Source organism: Halyomorpha halys, unplaced genomic scaffold (genome assembly GCF_000696795.3).
Source record: "Halyomorpha halys isolate HHAL.00 unplaced genomic scaffold, Hhal_1.1 Scaffold2820.1, whole genome shotgun sequence".
Lineage (NCBI taxonomy): Eukaryota > Metazoa > Arthropoda > Insecta > Hemiptera > Pentatomidae > Halyomorpha > Halyomorpha halys.
The window spans coordinates 1-8,732 of record NW_027105073.1 but is presented as its reverse complement, the minus strand read 5'-3'; the positions used below and the strand labels follow the sequence as shown (position 1 = coordinate 8,732).

At 29.9% G+C, this 8,732-nt stretch overlaps 1 non-coding gene across 1 annotated transcript; it reads right to left on the bottom strand.

The window, feature by feature from the left end:
• Positions 1-1,096: 1,096 nt before the first annotated feature.
• TRNAL-UAG (transfer RNA leucine (anticodon UAG)) lies at positions 1,097-1,176 on the bottom strand. The gene has a single exon. It is a non-coding gene; the product is annotated as a tRNA-Leu (tRNA).
• Positions 1,177-8,732: the final 7,556 nt, after the last annotated feature.

Here is an 8,732-nt window from a genome sequence, read left to right as displayed (position 1 = left end):
TATTCTTTTCTCCCCAAGGGAATCCGAAAGGATCTCAGCGCAGTATCGGAAGACCATAGCCATCAAGATATTACTGAGATGACAGATCATGTCAAGGGGTCCATCTGTCAAGGAAATTTTATTGGAGAGAAAAAAAAAATCGATTTTTTTCCATCCCTTTTACGTTCATAATTTTGTTTAAAAGCTTTTTAGTTAAAGAGGGTGGGGAAATGAAATCCTCTTAACCAACTCAGAGGGAGAGAGCCAGAGAGATAAAAAATATATTTAACCCACCAGAGTGCTTCTTTTAATATTTCTTTATAGCTTATATCTCTTGTAGTTTGTGCATAATGAATTACACCCGTAAGCTCTCCGATGCAGTGCCGCTACTGAATTAATTAGCTCGTGAATCTTTAATACTCTTTATTGTTTATTTAAAGTTTCTAAATTATAATATTTTATAACAATGCTCATTATTAATGGATACCTGAAAGAATTCATTAATACGTTTAGAGAGTACAAAACAAATGCCATTCCTTTTAGAAAGTTAAGAAATAAATATTCAAAAATCTCTTTTACTGTAATTTGTATGATGTTGACAGCTTACATAAGATTTTTTAATCATGTATACTACAGATATTTATTGCCTGTAATAAATAGTACTACAAACAATGTTGTTATGTAATTAAAGAAAGTTTAGTTTAATAAGTTATATTCATTTAACGAAGCTAATGTTTGACATTGTGTTAAAAATTTATAATTGAATGACTTGGGACAAGGATGTTGCAAGGCAAAATTTTTGAAGATATTCAGAATTTTATGCAAAATACTCCTTTATTTCTCTATAAAGCATATTTATCATGATAGTTTTGTCTAACGCTATAATTCTAACATACTTACCTATCATACAATGGAATATGAACTAAATAAATCATTTAATAATAATTAATGAATTTTCTTGAAAACCGATCTGTAATAAACTTAGATAATCTAGTTGTTGCAGTCTGACTCTGACCCTTTAATTAAAAAGAAATAAAATAAAACTAGAAAAAGTAATTATGACAGCGTTCTACTTTGGTCTATTAAATATATATTACATTTTCTAATAAAAAAATTTTGACAGCGGTGGGATTCGAACCCACGCCCTTTCGGACTGGTGCCTAAAACCAGCGCCTTAGACCGCTCGGCCACGCTGCCTTGTTGAACAGTTTCCGCCCGGATATTAGACACAAACATAAATATTATTACATTCAATATTTGCTTTTTTTGATTTATTGCAAAATTTAAATATTTCACAGTTGAACATTAATTTTTTTCTCGGAAAATTTGAGAATGTACATTGTACTATTCATCAGAGATGTATTACAGTAATTTTTTACTGTAGGAAGATAGTGCCTGTTAATAAAGGTGTCAAAATAGTAAAAGAAAACTATTTATTACTAACCTGCGTTTCGCTCCACTTTGTAGGCCTTCTTCAGGGTTGTCATCTGTGTTCAATCTGACAGTCCTGAAGAAGACCTGGAGAGTGGGGCGAAAGGTTGGTTAACAATAAATAGTTTTCTTTTACTATTTTAATACCTTTATTGACCGCCACCCGGACTATTTTCCTACAATGTACTTCATATGGTAAAATATCTTCTTCCAATGTAAATTTATTATATTATTCTTCCACGAGCAATGATAAAGTCCGATGTTATTAACAATTACCTTAATAACTATAGATTTTTACTTATTTTTGAATTTTTTCGAGAAAACTACTTCCCGAATCTTATTTAGTCTTTATCCTTGATATTTCTTCAGATACCATGCTTATTGGGATTTAGCAGGTTTTATTTATTAACTTTCATATAAAAATGTAAAACAGGCATGTTATTCTACGGATATTTTCTTTAATGAAAATTTATTAATGTATCTAGACGTGATGTATTCATATTTATTTGGATTATTATGTACCCAGAATAAAGATTATGTAATAATAAATCAAAGTGTCTAATTATATCAAGGTCAACACCTTTTTATTGTTGTTTCTACATGTTTAAAAACGTACCAGACGTATTGTCATTATTCGTGTTCTCAACCTGCTGTTTCGGTATAAAATTATGCACCAGTGACCCCAATTCATTATTCAATAATACTTGTATGATCGTTCAAGGAAAAAATCACATCGATAAGTAATATGTAAAATACTTTCGTTGACACGGACTTCAGCATTTAAAGGTTACACAATGGCAAGCTATGTGTGATTAAAATCTTTTAAAAACTATTGCTATATTCCACTTATAAAATTCTACTTGCCTTGAGGTCGATGGTAGTTCAAAATGACTAACTGTTATCAGTAAGTAGGATAGGCAACGAACGTGGGAACTTTTTTTGGTGATACTTGGTCGAAATTATCGAAAATATCCGAGGGATCTTGTCAATGTGCCCTAGGAGACGAGAAAAAAATGTTATATGTAATTTTTTTAATTTTTTCTTTTATTAAACTATTTCGCCTTTCTTCTCCAAGTATTTAAAATATATTATGTTATATATCAACCCATATTTTCCAACAAGGAAAAGAAAAAAAATTACTGATCATATTAAATTAGTTCAAAAACCTTTACGCTTCCAGTAAAGTTGGCCGACAATGCTAAGACAGATTTGTTTTCAGTGTCTTTTGTATCCCTTAATTACGAATTGTATTATAAATAACAAATTATAAATGTTTAGACTTGATTTTTAGAGAAATTAATTTATGCCAATGAACTTCCTCATAATTCATTATAATTCCTCATAATTTTATCCAAATCTAACGTTACAAAACTACTGGAAAGCTGAATTTTCACTTTTCCAACCCTTGTCAATTTATTTTGTTTTCTCCCATATAATGGACAAAAAATAATCTCAAATTAATACAACTTCTCAAATGTTTTATTTAATATCTTCGGTTCAACTTTGGTTTGTACAATTTCATGAAGTTTAAAGTGCCTTAAACCACTCGCAAGTTTCGTGTAGATTGGTGGAGTTGTATTGAAGTTAAGCATGTTCAGTGATTTTCGGAAAAATCTAAGGCCAAAGAAAAGTTTTGAGTAAAAAAAATTATTTTTTGATTACAATGAAAAGAAATCGTATTTAATGTTTTGTTTTTTTGAGGTAGGAGAACCGAATATAAACCTTATTCTCTTTAAATATTTGAATTCACTATCCAAGGCAAATCGGTCTAAATTATTTTAATATTTTTGTCCTATAATGGCATTTACCTCTTGAACTTTCTCTCCCATTGTTAAATCTAAAGGATGAATGTGTCGTTCATTTAAGAAGAAAAAAACCCATTTTTTTACAATGTTGACAAAAAAGGAAAATAAGGGAAAATTTCCCAAATCTAGGCTAATTACTCGTTTAAGATAATTTACAATGTAGAGAAGGAAGCAAGAATTTCAACTCCAATTCACCAAAGCGCAGCACCTCGAGCCTTACTGAATATCTCAAATTAATATATTATTTTCTTTTATAAAAACATATTATTATTTGTACATATTATTAATTTTTATATATAATACTGAGCAATGTGAATAAAATTAAAAATATTCGATGCCAAAATAACGCACGAAACTACCTCAAGCATAATACCGCTTTTCGGTCAGAGGCGTATGCATTAGGCCTATAAATAAGGGTCTTAAAAAAACCCTAATTGATTACTGATACACAGTCTCTACTTTAGTAAGTTTTGGTTCATAGCCAATCCTGATTTTCAATGAGTTATTTATTCTTCAACCTTGACTTGATCTCCTTCCTCTACCTTTTATTTATAACTTAGATCTCTATCGGAATAGTACCCGGCAGGACGAAGGCACCTTTCTGCAGGATCTGGCGGCTAGTTACTCTCCAGGCTTGTTTACCTCTCTCGTGTCTACAGGAATAGTACCCGGTAGGACGAGATTACTATCCTCCGAAATATTACGTGTGTCACCCGTACCATACTTTACCTTTATGAATTGAACACGCATTGTCGAAGCCTTCTGGATAAGTAGAATCAGAAAGAAACGGAACCACCTCGACAACAATATAAGAGTGTAAACATTGGAAGTTTACTTTGAGTTACGAAAAACCTTAATGTTTATGCTGTAACATGAACTAACTATACATAATTATTAAGACTTAAACATAATTAGGTTAATATTTACTCTAAAAATTGCTCTAAAATAGTAACGTTCTTGATAGTTTAAATTTATGCATGAGTAATTTTTTTTTACTTTTATGAAAAAAATTGTTTTTATGAACTGTTATCACACTGATACTAAATAAGTTAATTAAAAATACAATGGACACAATTATGAAATAAAATTTATTGTTTAATTTTACGATTCCAATTATTTATCTTTTCTTGTAGAAAATAATAAAATATTGATGTCTACCACTGCAACAATGCAAATAAACTATGTTCTTATCATTAATGAAATAACACTTAATTTATACACATGTAATCAAAGAAAAAGTATAAACCTCCATGCGCTACTTTTCGATTGAACGTTACTCAATTAGACGTATTGCTAATACTAAACTTGAGAAAAGAAATTAGAAATCTTCACTCTGAAAAATATATGTGATTCAAAACTCACAAGTTCTATTAGCAAAATATGATGCATGAGTGACTAGTGATGAGATATTAAGAAGTAGAGTGTAGCTGTTTATGAGCAGGTGAGTAGAATATACCTACATTATTTGTACGATTAGACAGTGTATTAAAAGTTTGAAATAGTAATAATTCACTAACAATAGTAATACTTCGAAAATTTAAAACTTAGGTGTATCGCTATAGTCCATTATATCGGAAAGTACAGGGTCCGAAGCATAAAATCCATCTCATAAAACATACAGCAGCAAATAATTTTAAAAAATAGTTCCTAACACACTTAGAACTGAAAAGCATTTTGGGTGGTTCTAAAACTCTTAATAATTAATTAATTTTATAAAGGAAGGATTTTTTCGCCGATAATTTAACATTTCATTTTGGGTCGAATGGGTAGTTTAACTTATTAATTCTGATAAGTAGTATTTCGCCAACCATAAACCATAATAAACAAAAAACTAATTTTCTTTTTCGAATCTTGTCCTAATTTGAGGCATAGCGCTGCATATGAAGTAGAGATGCGACATCGACAAAAAAACATCGATGTTCAATACGAAAACATCTATGTTTTTTTTAACCATTTCAGTAACATAAAGTCTGTTCCAAAGACTACGCGTGCTTTTTCAATCAAAGAATAGGACAACGGCTACAAAAAGCAACGATGTTTTAAAATATCGTTGGTTACAACACATTACCCAAAAAACATCGATGCTTTCGAACAAATATTTCAGAAGTTTTCTTTTAGTTACTTTTGGAAAAAAAATGAATAATTGGAACAAACTTAAAACATCGAAAGTAAACTATCGATGTTAAAAAAACATCGGCTTACAAACATCGATGTTTTCAAACCATCGACATCTATGTCGCATCCCTAGTATAGAACACGGAAAAGCGTTTCTTCCGGTCAGTAAAGCGGTTATTAAGGAGCTAACGCAAGTTGTCCATGTCAGCAAAGAGTGTACTGGTGAGAGAAATGCTGTCTTACAGTTGCGAGGAGGCCAAATAAAAACTGAATTAAGTAGATTTGGGGAGAAAGTAGAACGAAAAGTAGACAATGGTACAAAGAACAAACAGATGAAATATAGACGTTTATTTCCCAATGTGAGAAAAATATTCAAGGTTACATCTCTACTAGATTAAGGCTGCTTATTCAAGAGACAACCAGTCCGCATTAAATGGAATGAATTCAAACAAAGAATCATGCACACAAATGCTTTCTGATAAAATCGACATCATTTTTCCTTGAACAGGTATCGAACATTATGGAAAATTAAGGTTTTGAAATTTTCATGATAATTATAGCGCAATGATAATTAAAGGCATCGTTATTTGTTATGGGAATGCGAATGAATACCCGTTTACTCTCAGTCAATCAAATGGTGAATTAATCGCTATTATTTTGAAGGCATTGTTTAATTTGAAATTGGATATTGATTCACCCAATACTAATGAATTCCAGTTTAAAATTTAATGATAAATGTTTTTTTCATTTAAATGAATATGGTAAAATGTTATGTATATACATCAGAATTCTCATAAATAATGATGGGTTCCCGATTTCGATGTTATTAATCTAATATTACATCATTGTAAATAACAAAGAAAAAAAAGAACAGAATTTCCGTTTCTATCTTAGAGGATCTGCGTAGGCTATATTATAATTAGAAAATACACTGGTTCACATTCAATTAATTTAATCAAAAAATTTTATTATGGTGTGATTAAATTAGTAAAGGACCACAGGTACTCAGCTGGGTTTCATCTCACAGGTTCTGAAGTACAGAATCAACTAAAACGCTTTCTTTTAGCTGTTAAAAAAACAAATATTAGAAAACTAATAGAAGCAATAGCAAGAACCAAAAATTTGAAAAATGCAATTAACTACTAAAAAGAATCAGTGAATATCAATTAGCATTGTGCAATGCTATCAAATAAGCTTAAAATAATAATGTACATTCTAATAGGATGCGTGAGATTAATATATTTTTCTCATCGTGCTTTTAATGATAATGAATAGTTCCTTAGTAAACTAATTTTATAATTTTTTTAAAATTTATTTATTGACATTTACAACTGTACATAAAATACAATAAGTAAATTTGAAGTACAGGCGTGTAGAGAAACTACCCAATGGTAGCATTCTAAAAACATTTTTACAATATAAGGTCTGGAAGCCATCTTCTTTTCAGGCCCCTCGGATGATTGTTAGGAACGAATGAGTAAGAAAGGTTAGAAACTAAAGGGTTTGAGTAGTTGGGGAGTTTATAATGGGAGGACTGATATCTGGTTCGGGCTAGATCGGTCACATATGGAACATTAAGGTCATTATGGATAATTTTATTTGGGACAAAGTAAGGAGCATTGATAATTTTATGAAGGATTGTAAAGATTGGATACGAGATGAATTAGAAGGTTTAGTGGAGCCCCAAAGCTCAACTCCATATGTCCAAATAGTCCTTATTATTGTCATGTAGATCAATCTTTTGTGATGATTGGAAGTTTAGATTGTTAAAAAAAAAATAAACTTGTTATTTTTTTTTTAACGATCTAAACTCTTCTACAAATGTATATTTTCGAATTTTGCGTCCAATTTTCGGAACTATAGTGAATTTTCTATAAGATAGCAACCGATATGTAGGAATTTTTCGTTTCGGTAGGGAAAAACGAAGTAAACAAGTTATTGAATAACGTAATGCCCAACGGAACCTAACATGATTTTTCGAATTTTAGTTTCCAGGATTGCATCATTTCATAAACTCATCAACAGTATGCCAAATTTCGCTATAGTTAAATTTCGATGAGATATTGAAATTAGAAAGTAAAAAAAAAAACAACCAAAATCAGATACATTCAACAATATAAGTATCTTTTTTTAGTGTGTTTTGCAAACTGTGTTTCATATGTTTTTTTCTCCCTAAAATATTTTTAAAATGGCTAATAACTGCAATTACACTGTTACTAGTTTATAACGTTTCTATAGTTTCTCCTCTAATATTACTTCGTTTAATTTTCTTAATTACTTTTTAGAGGAATGAAGGTAATAATTAACAAATAAAGTTAAATAAGATTTCCATAGTTTAGACAGTGGGGGGGGGGCACATTTTTTTTTCATTTCTTGCATGAATCCTTTGGTAGTAAGGAAGCAAAATTTAAAATAGTTCTACAGCTTTCCAGTTTCAGCTTTCAGTTCTACAGCTTTTCAGTTCCAGCTAACAGTTCTACAGCTTTCCTTAAGAATGATACATTTCCTTCAAAATTCTCGAAATAAAATTATGCTGGATTTAAATGTATTTTTTTGCTGGAGTTTTTATGTATGTAATAGTAAAATATTATTTGGCGAATAACTCATTCCTCTTTTCATCAAATCTGACCTCATTTGACGAAATCGTAAGACGGACAAACATGCTGACCTGAGTATTGCTAAATTATAAATATTTTCCTTCATTTTTATTGTTAATCGAGATCGGACAACTGCCCCAGTTTTAAGAACTATAAAAACAATTGTGTTTCACAACAAGATATATTTTTACGTTTAATTGGCATATTTTAATCTGTAATTGAATTAATTTACAACTTTTACTCTTATTATGATTTATTAATTTTTATATTTAGAAATTTGAAGCTATAATAAATAAAATGAAGAACTTATTTTTTATTGATTATATTATTGTTTAATATATCAGCAAATTTTATTTAAACAAATTCGATGCCATTCAGTTCATTCTCTTTGTACAATTAATTTAAATGATACCTATATTTTTCTATATCATAAATTTATTTTAATGTATTCTTAATTTGTTCTAATTAGTTATCAATTGTTTAAGAAGTACATATGAACTCATGAAACTTAAACATCGTTTCTATTAAACGATTCGTTTTACATATGGAAAGGTATAAGTTTGGAATACAAAAACATGAGGAGACGATAAAGACAAAACGTTATCAATTTTGGACAAATAGATTAATAAAGACGTACACAGAACAGTTTGTGAAATTTGGACTCAGGAGAACATAAAACATGTATTTCCATCGAAAATTCGAAACCAAAATTTTGCATAAGTGCAATATTTTCCTTCGCGTGCCAATTCGGAATCCTTACGTGCTCACAGTTTAGCACATATTTTTTAAAGCTTCAAGCTTATTC